Below are 15,094 nucleotides of genomic sequence, written 5' to 3'. Positions count from 1 at the left end.
ACCCATCCTGCAGGCCCACTTATCCTATTTCTACATGCTTGGCTTTTCCGAGGCCCTGGTTCACTGCAGGGAAGCCAAGTCTCCCGAACCCTAACCCTAACTTGAGTCTTAACCCTAATTTACTTGTGCAACTGTCACAAACCCCCATCCACAGGTTGTACTAAAAGACGGCAGGCATACCATTCCTTTGGCCCTCTCAGTCTGTTTCACCATGCTTGGCTTCAGCAACACCCTGTTTCCATTCTGGGAAGCCAAGTCTCCTGACCCCTAACCCTAAGTTGGGTCTTAACCCTAATTTCCTCTTGGGACTGAAACATGTCCCTGTCCACAAGCTGTACTCATGGGCATTATGTTATCCTCCAATGGCTCACTCAGTCTGTTTGACCAATCTAGGCTTTACCAAGACGCTGGTTCCTTCCTGGGAAGCCTAGTGTCCCCAACCCTAACCCTAATTTGAGTCTCAAACCTAATTTCCTGTTTAGACTGAAACATCGCCCCGTCCTCACGTTGTACTTATACAGGGTCGGCACCCCTTTCTGATGACCTGCTCAGTTCGTTTCACCAAGCTAGTCTTTCCTAAGAACCTGGTTCCCTCCTCGGAAGCCAAGTCTCCCCAACCCTAACCCTAACTTGGGTTTTTACCCAAATTTTCTAGACGAACTTTAACATCCCCCAGTCCACGCAGTGTACTAAAAGACAGGAGGGAACACATCCTGTTGGGCCACTCAATCTGTTTCAACATGCTTGACTTTACAGACGCCCTGGTTCCATCCTGGGAAGCCAAGTCTCGCCAAACCTAACCCTAATTTGAGTCTCAACCCTAATTTCCTCTTTGGACTGAAACATACCGCCGTCCACAGAGTGTACCAAATGTCAGTATGGAAGACATCTTGATGTCCCCCTCAGGCAGATTCACCAAGCTAGGCTTCACCAAGAACCGGTTTCTTACCTAGGAAGCCCAGTTACCCCAACCCTAACCCTAACTTGGGTTTTTACCCTACTTTATTTTGGGAATGAAACATCCCCTCGTCCACGCGGTGTACTAAAAGACAGGAGGCAACCCATCCTGCAGGCCCACTTATCCTATTTCTACATGCTTGGCTTTTCCGAGGCCCTGGTTCACTCCAGGGAAGCCAAGTCTCCCGAACCCTAACCCTAACTTGAGTCTTAACCCTAATTTACTTGTGCAACTGTCACAAACCCCCATCCACAGGTTGTACTAAAAGACGGCAGGCATACCATTCCTTTGGCCCTCTCAGTCTGTTTCACCATGCTTGGCTTCAGCAACACCCTGTTTCCATTCTGGGAAGCCAAGTCTCCTGACCCCTAACCCTAAGTTGGGTCTTAACCCTAATTTCCTCTTGGGACTGAAACATGTCCCTGTCCACAAGCTGTACTAATGGGCAGTATGTTATCCTCCAATGGCTCACTCAGTCTGTTTGACCAATCTAGGCTTTACCAAGACGCTGGTTCCTTCCTGGGAAGCCTAGTGTCCCCAACCCTAACCCTAATTTGAGTCTCAACCCTTATTTCCTGTTTAGACTGAAACATCACCCCGTCCTCACATTGTACTAAAAGACGGTCGGCACCCCTTTCTGATGACCTGCTCAGTTCGTTTCACCAAGCTAGTCTTCCCTAAGAACCTGGTTCCCTCCTCGGAAGCCAAGTCTCCCCAACCCTAACCCTAACTTGGGGTTTTACCCAAATTTTCTAGAGGAACTTTAACATCCCCCAGTCCACGCAGTGTACTAAAAGACAGGAGGGAACACATCCTGTTGGGCCACTCAATCTGTTTCAACATGCTTGGCTTTACAGATGCCCTGGTTCCATCCTGGGAAGCCAAGTCTCGCCAACCCTAACCCTAATTTGAGTCTCAACCCTAATTTCCTCTTTGGACTGAAACATACCGCCGTCCACAGAGTGTACCAAATGTCAGTATGGAAGACATCTTGATGTCCCCCTCAGGCTGATTCACCCAGCTAGGCTTCACCAAGAACCCGTTTCTTACCTAGGAAGCCCAGTTTCCCCAACCCTAACCCTAACTTGGGTTTTGACCCTACTTTATTTTGGGAATGAAACATCCCCTCGTCCACGCGGTGTACAAAAAGACAGGAGGCAACCCATCCTGCAGGCCCACTTATCCTATTTCTACATGCTTGGCTTTTCCGAGGCCCTGGTTCACTGCAGGGAAGCCAAGTCTCCCGAACCCTAACCCTAACTTGAGTCTTAACCCTAATTTACTTGTGCAACTGTCACAAACCCCCATCCACAGGTTGTACTAAAAGACGGCAGGCATACCATTCCTTTGGCCCTCTCAGTCTGTTTCACCATGCTTGGCTTCAGCAACACCCTGTTTCCATTCTGGGAAGCCAAGTCTCCTGACCCCTAACCCTAAGTTGGGTCTTAACCCTAATTTCCTCTTGGGACTGAAACATGTCCCTGTCCACAAGCTGTACTCATGGGCAGTATGTTATCCTCCAATGGCTCACTCAGTCTGTTTGACCAATCTAGGCTTTACCAAGACGCTGGTTCCTTCCTGGGAAGCCTAGTGTCCCCAACCCTAACCCTAATTTGCGTCTCAACCCTTATTTCCTGTTTAGACTGAAACATCACCCCGTCCTCACATTGTACTAAAAGACGGTCGGCACCCCTTTCTGATGACCTGCTCAGTTCGTTTCACCAAGCTAGTCTTCCCTAAGAACCTGGTTCCCTCCTCGGAAGCCAAGTCTCCCCAACCCTAACCCTAACTTGGGGTTTTACCCAAATTTTCTAGAGGAACTTTAACATCCCCCAGTCCACGCAGTGTACTAAAAGACAGGAGGGAACACATCCTGTTGGGCCACTCAATCTGTTTCAACATGCTTGGCTTTACAGACGCCCTGGTTCCAACCTGGGAAGCCAAGTCTCGCCAAACCTAACCCTAATTTGATTCTCAACCCTAATTTCCTCTTTGGACTGAAACATACCGCCGTCCACAGAGTGTACCAAATGTCAGTATGGAAGACATCTTGATGTCCCCCTCAGGCAGATTCACCAAGCTAGGCTTCACCAAGAACCCGTTTCTTACCTAGGAAGCCCAGTTACCCCAACCCTAACCCTAACTTGGGTTTTTACCCTACTTTATTTTGGGAATGAAACATCCCCTCGTCCACGCGGTGTACAAAAAGACAGGAGGCAACCCATCCTGCAGGCCCACTTATCCTATTTCTACATGCTTGGCTTTTCCGAGGCCCTGGTTCACTGCAGGGAAGCCAAGTCTCCCGAACCCTAACCCTAACTTGAGTCTTAACCCTAATTTACTTGTGCAACTGTCACAAACCCCCATCCACAGGTTGTACTAAAAGAGGGCAGGCATACCGTTCCTTTGGCCCTCTCAGTCTGTTTCACCATGCTTGGCTTCAGCAACACCCTGTTTCCATTCTGGGAAGCCAAGTCTCCTGACCCCTAACCCTAAGTTGGGTCTTAACCCTAATTTCCTATTGGGACTGAAACTTGTCCCTGTCCACAATATGTACTAACAGGCAGTTAGTTAACCACCAATGGCTCACTCAGTCTGTTTGACCAATCTAGGCTTTACCAAGACGCTGGTTCCTTCCTGGGAAGCCTAGTGTCCCCAACCCTAACCCTAATTTGAGTCTCAACCCTTATTTCCTGTTTAGACTGAAACATCACCCCGTCCTCACATTGTACTAAAAGACGGTCGGCACCCCTTTCTGATGACCTGCTCAGTTCGTTTCACCAAGCTAGTCTTCCCTAAGAACCTGGTTCCCTCCTCGGAAGCCAAGTCTCCCCAACCCTAACCCTAACTTGGGGTTTTACCCAAATTTTCTAGAGGAACTTTAACATCCCCCAGTCCACGCAGTGTACTAAAAGACAGGAGGGAACACATCCTGTTGGGCCACTCAATCTGTTTCAACATGCTTGGCTTTACAGATGCCCTGGTTCCATCCTGGGAAGCCAAGTCTCGCCAACCCTAACCCTAATTTGAGTCTCAACCCTAATTTCCTCTTTGGACTGAAACATACCGCCGTCCACAGAGTGTACCAAATGTCAGTATGGAAGACATCTTGATGTCCCCCTCAGGCTGATTCACCAAGCTAGGCTTCACCAAGAACCCGTTTCTTACCTAGGAAGCCCAGTTTCCCCAACCCTAACCCTAACTTGGGTTTTGACCCTACTTTATTTTGGGAATGAAACATCCCCTCGTCCACGCGGTGTACAAAAAGACAGGAGGCAACCCATCCTGCAGGCCCACTTATCCTATTTCTACATGCTTGGCTTTTCCGAGGCCCTGGTTCACTGCAGGGAAGCCAAGTCTCCCGAACCCTAACCCTAACTTGAGTCTTAACCCTAATTTACTTGTGCAACTGTCACAAACCCCCATCCACAGGTTGTACTAAAAGACGGCAGGCATACCATTCCTTTGGCCCTCTCAGTCTGTTTCACCATGCTTGGCTTCAGCAACACCCTGTTTCCATTCTGGGAAGCCAAGTCTCCTGACCCCTAACCCTAAGTTGGGTCTTAACCCTAATTTCCTCTTGGGACTGAAACATGTCCCTGTCCACAAGCTGTACTCATGGGCAGTATGTTATCCTCCAATGGCTCACTCAGTCTGTTTGACCAATCTAGGCTTTACCAAGACGCTGGTTCCTTCCTGGGAAGCCTAGTGTCCCCAACCCTAACCCTAATTTGCGTCTCAACCCTTATTTCCTGTTTAGACTGAAACATCACCCCGTCCTCACATTGTACTAAAAGACGGTCGGCACCCCTTTCTGATGACCTGCTCAGTTCGTTTCACCAAGCTAGTCTTCCCTAAGAACCTGGTTCCCTCCTCGGAAGCCAAGTCTCCCCAACCCTAACCCTAACTTGGGGTTTTACCCAAATTTTCTAGAGGAACTTTAACATCCCCCAGTCCACGCAGTGTACTAAAAGACAGGAGGGAACACATCCTGTTGGGCCACTCAATCTGTTTCAACATGCTTGGCTTTACAGACGCCCTGGTTCCAACCTGGGAAGCCAAGTCTCGCCAAACCTAACCCTAATTTGATTCTCAACCCTAATTTCCTCTTTGGACTGAAACATACCGCCGTCCACAGAGTGTACCAAATGTCAGTATGGAAGACATCTTGATGTCCCCCTCAGGCAGATTCACCAAGCTAGGCTTCACCAAGAACCCGTTTCTTACCTAGGAAGCCCAGTTACCCCAACCCTAACCCTAACTTGGGTTTTTACCCTACTTTATTTTGGGAATGAAACATCCCCTCGTCCACGCGGTGTACAAAAAGACAGGAGGCAACCCATCCTGCAGGCCCACTTATCCTATTTCTACATGCTTGGCTTTTCCGAGGCCCTGGTTCACTGCAGGGAAGCCAAGTCTCCCGAACCCTAACCCTAACTTGAGTCTTAACCCTAATTTACTTGTGCAACTGTCACAAACCCCCATCCACAGGTTGTACTAAAAGAGGGCAGGCATACCGTTCCTTTGGCCCTCTCAGTCTGTTTCACCATGCTTGGCTTCAGCAACACCCTGTTTCCATTCTGGGAAGCCAAGTCTCCTGACCCCTAACCCTAAGTTGGGTCTTAACCCTAATTTCCTATTGGGACTGAAACTTGTCCCTGTCCACAATATGTACTAACAGGCAGTTAGTTAACCACCAATGGCTCACTCAGTCTGTTTGACCAATCTAGGCTTTACCAAGAGGCTGGTTCCTTCCTGGGAAGCCTAGTGTCCCCAACCCTAACCCTAATTTGAGTCTCAACCCTAATTTCCTGTTTAGATTGAAACATCGCCCCGTCCTCACGTTGTACTTATAGAGGGTCGGCACCCCTTTCTGATGACCTGCTCAGTTCGTTTCACCAAGCTAGTCTTCCCTAAGAACCTGGTTCCCTCCTCGGAAGCCAAGTCTCCCCAACCCTAACCCTAACTTGGGTTTTTACCCAAATTTTCTAGAGGAACTTTAACATCCCCCAGTCCACGCAGTGTACTAAAAGACAGGAGGGAACACATCCTGTTGGGCCACTCAATCTGTTTCAACATGCTTGGCTTTACAGACGCCCTGGTTCCATCCTGGGAAGCCAAGTCTCGCCAAACCTAACCCTAATTTGAGTCTCAACCCTAATTTCCTCTTTGGACTGAAACATACCGCCGTCCACAGAGTGTACCAAATGTCAGTATGGAAGACATCTTGATGTCCCCCTCAGGCAGATTCACCAAGCTAGGCTTCACCAAGAACCCGTTTCTTACCTAGGAAGCCCAGTTACCCCAACCCTAACCCTAACTTGGGTTTTTACCCTACTTTATTTTGGGAATGAAACATCCCCTCGTCCACGCGGTGTACTAAAAGACAGGAGGCAACCCATCCTGCAGGCCCACTTATCCTATTTCTACATGCTTGGCTTTTCCGAGGCCCTGGTTCACTGCAGGGAAGCCAAGTCTCCCGAACCCTAACCCTAACTTGAGTCTTAACCCTAATTTACTTGTGCAACTGTCACAAACCCCCATCCACAGGTTGTACTAAAAGACGGCAGGCATACCATTCCTTTGGCCTTCTCAGTCTGTTTCACCATGCTTGGCTTCAGCAACACCCTGTTTCCATTCTGGGAAGCCAAGTCTCCTGACCCCTAACCCTAAGTTGGGTCTTAACCCTAATTTCCTCTTGGGACTGAAACATGTCCCTGTCCACAAGCTGTACTAATGGGCAGTATGTTATCCTCCAATGGCTCACTCAGTCTGTTTGACCAATCTAGGCTTTACCAAGAAGCTGGTTCCTTCCTGGGAAGCCTAGTGTCCCCAACCCTAACCCTAATTTGAGTCTCAACCCTTATTTCCTGTTTAGACTGAAACATCACCCCGTCCTCACATTGTACTAAAAGACGGTCGGCACCCCTTTCTGATGACCTGCTCAGTTCGTTTCACCAAGCTAGTCTTCCCTAAGAACCTGGTTCCCTCCTCGGAAGCCAAGTCTCCCCAACCCTAACCCTAACTTGGGGTTTTACCCAAATTTTCTAGAGGAACTTTAACATCCCCCAGTCCACGCAGTGTACTAAAAGACAGAAGGGAACACATCCTGTTGGGCCACTCAATCTGTTTCAACATGCTTGGCTTTACAGATGCCCTGGTTCCATCCTGGGAAGCCAAGTCTCGCCAACCCTAACCCTAATTTGAGTCTCAACCCTAATTTCCTCTTTGGACTGAAACATACCGCCGTCCACAGAGTGTACCAAATGTCAGTATGGAAGACATCTTGATGTCCCCCTCAGGCTGATTCACCAAGCTAGGCTTCACCAAGAACCCGTTTCTTACCTAGGAAGCCCAGTTACCCCAACCCTAACCCTAACTTGGGTTTTTACCCTACTTTATTTTGGGAATGAAACATCCCCTCGTCCACGCGGTGTACTAAAAGACAGGAGGCAACCCATCCTGCAGGCCCACTTATCCTATTTCTACATGCTTGGCTTTTCCGAGGCCCTGGTTCACTGCAGGGAAGCCAAGTCTCCCGAACCCTAACCCTAACTTGAGTCTTAACCCTAATTTACTTGTGCAACTGTCACAAACCCCCATCCACAGGTTGTACTAAAAGACGGCAGGCATACCATTCCTTTGGCCCTCTCAGTCTGTTTCACCATGCTTGGCTTCAGCAACACCCTGTTTCCATTCTGGGAAGCCAAGTCTCCTGACCCCTAACCCTAAGTTGGGTCTTAACCCTAATTTCCTCTTGGGACTGAAACATGTCCCTGTCCACAAGCTGTACTCATGGGCATTATGTTATCCTCCAATGGCTCACTCAGTCTGTTTGACCAATCTAGGCTTTACCAAGACGCTGGTTCCTTCCTGGGAAGCCTAGTGTCCCCAACCCTAACCCTAATTTGAGTCTCAAACCTAATTTCCTGTTTAGACTGAAACATCGCCCCGTCCTCACGTTGTACTTATACAGGGTCGGCACCCCTTTCTGATGACCTGCTCAGTTCGTTTCACCAAGCTAGTCTTTCCTAAGAACCTGGTTCCCTCCTCGGAAGCCAAGTCTCCCCAACCCTAACCCTAACTTGGGTTTTTACCCAAATTTTCTAGACGAACTTTAACATCCCCCAGTCCACGCAGTGTACTAAAAGACAGGAGGGAACACATCCTGTTGGGCCACTCAATCTGTTTCAACATGCTTGACTTTACAGACGCCCTGGTTCCATCCTGGGAAGCCAAGTCTCGCCAAACCTAACCCTAATTTGAGTCTCAACCCTAATTTCCTCTTTGGACTGAAACATACCGCCGTCCACAGAGTGTACCAAATGTCAGTATGGAAGACATCTTGATGTCCCCCTCAGGCAGATTCACCAAGCTAGGCTTCACCAAGAACCGGTTTCTTACCTAGGAAGCCCAGTTACCCCAACCCTAACCCTAACTTGGGTTTTTACCCTACTTTATTTTGGGAATGAAACATCCCCTCGTCCACGCGGTGTACTAAAAGACAGGAGGCAACCCATCCTGCAGGCCCACTTATCCTATTTCTACATGCTTGGCTTTTCCGAGGCCCTGGTTCACTCCAGGGAAGCCAAGTCTCCCGAACCCTAACCCTAACTTGAGTCTTAACCCTAATTTACTTGTGCAACTGTCACAAACCCCCATCCACAGGTTGTACTAAAAGACGGCAGGCATACCATTCCTTTGGCCCTCTCAGTCTGTTTCACCATGCTTGGCTTCAGCAACACCCTGTTTCCATTCTGGGAAGCCAAGTCTCCTGACCCCTAACCCTAAGTTGGGTCTTAACCCTAATTTCCTCTTGGGACTGAAACATGTCCCTGTCCACAAGCTGTACTAATGGGCAGTATGTTATCCTCCAATGGCTCACTCAGTCTGTTTGACCAATCTAGGCTTTACCAAGACGCTGGTTCCTTCCTGGGAAGCCTAGTGTCCCCAACCCTAACCCTAATTTGAGTCTCAACCCTTATTTCCTGTTTAGACTGAAACATCACCCCGTCCTCACATTGTACTAAAAGACGGTCGGCACCCCTTTCTGATGACCTGCTCAGTTCGTTTCACCAAGCTAGTCTTCCCTAAGAACCTGGTTCCCTCCTCGGAAGCCAAGTCTCCCCAACCCTAACCCTAACTTGGGGTTTTACCCAAATTTTCTAGAGGAACTTTAACATCCCCCAGTCCACGCAGTGTACTAAAAGACAGGAGGGAACACATCCTGTTGGGCCACTCAATCTGTTTCAACATGCTTGGCTTTACAGATGCCCTGGTTCCATCCTGGGAAGCCAAGTCTCGCCAACCCTAACCCTAATTTGAGTCTCAACCCTAATTTCCTCTTTGGACTGAAACATACCGCCGTCCACAGAGTGTACCAAATGTCAGTATGGAAGACATCTTGATGTCCCCCTCAGGCTGATTCACCCAGCTAGGCTTCACCAAGAACCCGTTTCTTACCTAGGAAGCCCAGTTTCCCCAACCCTAACCCTAACTTGGGTTTTGACCCTACTTTATTTTGGGAATGAAACATCCCCTCGTCCACGCGGTGTACAAAAAGACAGGAGGCAACCCATCCTGCAGGCCCACTTATCCTATTTCTACATGCTTGGCTTTTCCGAGGCCCTGGTTCACTGCAGGGAAGCCAAGTCTCCCGAACCCTAACCCTAACTTGAGTCTTAACCCTAATTTACTTGTGCAACTGTCACAAACCCCCATCCACAGGTTGTACTAAAAGACGGCAGGCATACCATTCCTTTGGCCCTCTCAGTCTGTTTCACCATGCTTGGCTTCAGCAACACCCTGTTTCCATTCTGGGAAGCCAAGTCTCCTGACCCCTAACCCTAAGTTGGGTCTTAACCCTAATTTCCTCTTGGGACTGAAACATGTCCCTGTCCACAAGCTGTACTCATGGGCAGTATGTTATCCTCCAATGGCTCACTCAGTCTGTTTGACCAATCTAGGCTTTACCAAGACGCTGGTTCCTTCCTGGGAAGCCTAGTGTCCCCAACCCTAACCCTAATTTGCGTCTCAACCCTTATTTCCTGTTTAGACTGAAACATCACCCCGTCCTCACATTGTACTAAAAGACGGTCGGCACCCCTTTCTGATGACCTGCTCAGTTCGTTTCACCAAGCTAGTCTTCCCTAAGAACCTGGTTCCCTCCTCGGAAGCCAAGTCTCCCCAACCCTAACCCTAACTTGGGGTTTTACCCAAATTTTCTAGAGGAACTTTAACATCCCCCAGTCCACGCAGTGTACTAAAAGACAGGAGGGAACACATCCTGTTGGGCCACTCAATCTGTTTCAACATGCTTGGCTTTACAGACGCCCTGGTTCCAACCTGGGAAGCCAAGTCTCGCCAAACCTAACCCTAATTTGATTCTCAACCCTAATTTCCTCTTTGGACTGAAACATACCGCCGTCCACAGAGTGTACCAAATGTCAGTATGGAAGACATCTTGATGTCCCCCTCAGGCAGATTCACCAAGCTAGGCTTCACCAAGAACCCGTTTCTTACCTAGGAAGCCCAGTTACCCCAACCCTAACCCTAACTTGGGTTTTTACCCTACTTTATTTTGGGAATGAAACATCCCCTCGTCCACGCGGTGTACAAAAAGACAGGAGGCAACCCATCCTGCAGGCCCACTTATCCTATTTCTACATGCTTGGCTTTTCCGAGGCCCTGGTTCACTGCAGGGAAGCCAAGTCTCCCGAACCCTAACCCTAACTTGAGTCTTAACCCTAATTTACTTGTGCAACTGTCACAAACCCCCATCCACAGGTTGTACTAAAAGAGGGCAGGCATACCGTTCCTTTGGCCCTCTCAGTCTGTTTCACCATGCTTGGCTTCAGCAACACCCTGTTTCCATTCTGGGAAGCCAAGTCTCCTGACCCCTAACCCTAAGTTGGGTCTTAACCCTAATTTCCTATTGGGACTGAAACTTGTCCCTGTCCACAATATGTACTAACAGGCAGTTAGTTAACCACCAATGGCTCACTCAGTCTGTTTGACCAATCTAGGCTTTACCAAGAGGCTGGTTCCTTCCTGGGAAGCCTAGTGTCCCCAACCCTAACCCTAATTTGAGTCTCAACCCTAATTTCCTGTTTAGATTGAAACATCGCCCCGTCCTCACGTTGTACTTATAGAGGGTCGGCACCCCTTTCTGATGACCTGCTCAGTTCGTTTCACCAAGCTAGTCTTCCCTAAGAACCTGGTTCCCTCCTCGGAAGCCAAGTCTCCCCAACCCTAACCCTAACTTGGGGTTTTACCCAAATTTTCTAGAGGAACTTTAACATCCCCCAGTCCACGCAGTGTACTAAAAGACAGGAGGGAACACATCCTGTTGGGCCACTCAATCTGTTTCAACATGCTTGGCTTTACAGACGCCCTGGTTCCATCCTGGGAAGCCAAGTCTCGCCAAACCTAACCCTAATTTGAGTCTCAACCCTAATTTCCTCTTTGGACTGAAACATACCGCCGTCCACAGAGTGTACCAAATGTCAGTATGGAAGACATCTTGATGTCCCCCTCAGGCAGATTCACCAAGCTAGGCTTCACCAAGAACCCGTTTCTTACCTAGGAAGCCCAGTTACCCCAACCCTAACCCTAACTTGGGTTTTTACCCTACTTTATTTTGGGAATGAAACATCCCCTCGTCCACGCGGTGTACTAAAAGACAGGAGGCAACCCATCCTGCAGGCCCACTTATCCTATTTCTACATGCTTGGCTTTTCCGAGGCCCTGGTTCACTGCAGGGAAGCCAAGTCTCCCGAACCCTAACCCTAACTTGAGTCTTAACCCTAATTTACTTGTGCAACTGTCACAAACCCCCATCCACAGGTTGTACTAAAAGACGGCAGGCATACCATTCCTTTGGCCTTCTCAGTCTGTTTCACCATGCTTGGCTTCAGCAACACCCTGTTTCCATTCTGGGAAGCCAAGTCTCCTGACCCCTAACCCTAAGTTGGGTCTTAACCCTAATTTCCTCTTGGGACTGAAACATGTCCCTGTCCACAAGCTGTACTAATGGGCAGTATGTTATCCTCCAATGGCTCACTCAGTCTGTTTGACCAATCTAGGCTTTACCAAGAAGCTGGTTCCTTCCTGGGAAGCCTAGTGTCCCCAACCCTAACCCTAATTTGAGTCTCAACCCTTATTTCCTGTTTAGACTGAAACATCACCCCGTCCTCACATTGTACTAAAAGACGGTCGGCACCCCTTTCTGATGACCTGCTCAGTTCGTTTCACCAAGCTAGTCTTCCCTAAGAACCTGGTTCCCTCCTCGGAAGCCAAGTCTCCCCAACCCTAACCCTAACTTGGGGTTTTACCCAAATTTTCTAGAGGAACTTTAACATCCCCCAGTCCACGCAGTGTACTAAAAGACAGGAGGGAACACATCCTGTTGGGCCACTCAATCTGTTTCAACATGCTTGGCTTTACAGATGCCCTGGTTCCATCCTGGGAAGCCAAGTCTCGCCAACCCTAACCCTAATTTGAGTCTCAACCCTAATTTCCTCTTTGGACTGAAACATACCGCCGTCCACAGAGTGTACCAAATGTCAGTATGGAAGACATCTTGATGTCCCCCTCAGGCTGATTCACCAAGCTAGGCTTCACCAAGAACCCGTTTCTTACCTAGGAAGCCCAGTTACCCCAACCCTAACCCTAACTTGGGTTTTTACCCTACTTTATTTTGGGAATGAAACATCCCCTCGTCCACGCGGTGTACTAAAAGACAGGAGGCAACCCATCCTGCAGGCCCACTTATCCTATTTCTACATGCTTGGCTTTTCCGAGGCCCTGGTTCACTGCAGGGAAGCCAAGTCTCCCGAACCCTAACCCTAACTTGAGTCTTAACCCTAATTTACTTGTGCAACTGTCACAAACCCCCATCCACAGGTTGTACTAAAAGACGGCAGGCATACCATTCCTTTGGCCCTCTCAGTCTGTTTCACCATGCTTGGCTTCAGCAACACCCTGTTTCCATTCTGGGAAGCCAAGTCTCCTGACCCCTAACCCTAAGTTGGGTCTTAACCCTAATTTCCTCTTGGGACTGAAACATGTCCCTGTCCACAAGCTGTACTCATGGGCATTATGTTATCCTCCAATGGCTCACTCAGTCTGTTTGACCAATCTAGGCTTTACCAAGACGCTGGTTCCTTCCTGGGAAGCCTAGTGTCCCCAACCCTAACCCTAATTTGCGTCTCAACCCTTATTTCCTGTTTAGACTGAAACATCACCCCGTCCTCACATTGTACTAAAAGACGGTCGGCACCCCTTTCTGATGACCTGCTCAGTTCGTTTCACCAAGCTAGTCTTCCCTAAGAACCTGGTTCCCTCCTCGGAAGCCAAGTCTCCCCAACCCTAACCCTAACTTGGGGTTTTACCCAAATTTTCTAGAGGAACTTTAACATCCCCCAGTCCACGCAGTGTACTAAAAGACAGGAGGGAACACATCCTGTTGGGCCACTCAATCTGTTTCAACATGCTTGGCTTTACAGATGCCCTGGTTCCATCCTGGGAAGCCAAGTCTCGCCAACCCTAACCCTAATTTGAGTCTCAACCCTAATTTCCTCTTTGGACTGAAACATACCGCCGTCCACAGAGTGTACCAAATGTCAGTATGGAAGACATCTTGATGTCCCCCTCAGGCTGATTAACCCAGCTAGGCTTCACCAAGAACCCGTTTCTTACCTAGGAAGCCCAGTTTCCCCAACCCTAACCCTAACTTGGGTTTTGACCCTACTTTATTTTGGGAATGAAACATCCCCTCGTCCACGCGGTGTACAAAAAGACAGGAGGCAACCCATCCTGCAGGCCCACTTATCCTATTTCTACATGCTTGGCTTTTCCGAGGCCCTGGTTCACTGCAGGGAAGCCAAGTCTCCCGAACCCTAACCCTAACTTGAGTCTTAACCCTAATTTACTTGTGCAACTGTCACAAACCCCCATCCACAGGTTGTACTAAAAGACGGCAGGCATACCATTCCTTTGGCCCTCTCAGTCTGTTTCACCATGCTTGGCTTCAGCAACACCCTGTTTCCATTCTGGGAAGCCAAGTCTCCTGACCCCTAACCCTAAGTTGGGTCTTAACCCTAATTTCCTATTGGGACTGAAACTTGTCCCTGTCCACAAGATGTACTAACAGGCAGTTAGTTAACCACCAATGGCTCACTCAGTCTGTTTGACCAATCTAGGCTTTACCAAGATGCTGGTTCCTTCCTGGGAAGCCTAGTGTCCCCAACCCTAACCCTAATTTGAGTCTCAACCCTAATTTCCTGTTTAGACTGAAACATCGCCCCGTCCTCACGTTGTACTTATAGAGGGTCGGCCCCCCTTTCTGATGACCTGCTCAGTTCGTTTCACCAAGCTAGTCTTCCCTAAGAACCTGGTTCCCTCCTCGGAAGCCAAGTCTCCCCAACCCTAACCCTAACTTGGGTTTTTACCCAAATTTTCTAGAGGAACTTTAACATCCCCCAGTCCACGCAGTGTACTAAAAGACAGGAGGGAACACATCCTGTTGGGCCACTCAATCTGTTTCAACATGCTTGGCTTTACAGACGCCCTGGTTCCATCCTGGGAAGCCAAGTCTCGCCAAACCTAACCCTAATTTGAGTCTCAACCCTAATTTCCTCTTTGGACTGAAACATACCGCCGTCCACAGAGTGTACCAAATGTCAGTATGGAAGACATCTTGATGTCCCCCTCAGGCAGATTCACCAAGCTAGGCTTCACCAAGAACCGGTTTCTTACCTAGGAAGCCCAGTTACCCCAACCCTAACCCTAACTTGGGTTTTTACCCTACTTTATTTTGGGAATGAAACATCCCCTCGTCCACGCGGTGTACTAAAAGACAGGAGGCAACCCATCCTGCAGGCCCACTTATCCTATTTCTACATGCTTGGCTTTTCCGAGGCCCTGGTTCACTCCAGGGAAGCCAAGTCTCCCGAACCCTAACCCTAACTTGAGTCTTAACCCTAATTTACTTGTGCAACTGTCACAAACCCCCATCCACAGGTTGTACTAAAAGACGGCAGGCATACCATTCCTTTGGCCCTCTCAGTCTGTTTCACCATGCTTGGCTTCAGCAACACCCTGTTTCCATTCTGGGAAGCCAAGTCTCCTGACCCC

Source organism: Heloderma suspectum, chromosome 1 (assembly GCF_057233095.1).
Source record: "Heloderma suspectum isolate Gila_16-S chromosome 1, 16-S_ref, whole genome shotgun sequence".
Taxonomy (NCBI): domain Eukaryota; kingdom Metazoa; phylum Chordata; class Lepidosauria; order Squamata; family Helodermatidae; genus Heloderma; species Heloderma suspectum.
This window is presented reverse-complemented; position numbering follows the sequence as displayed.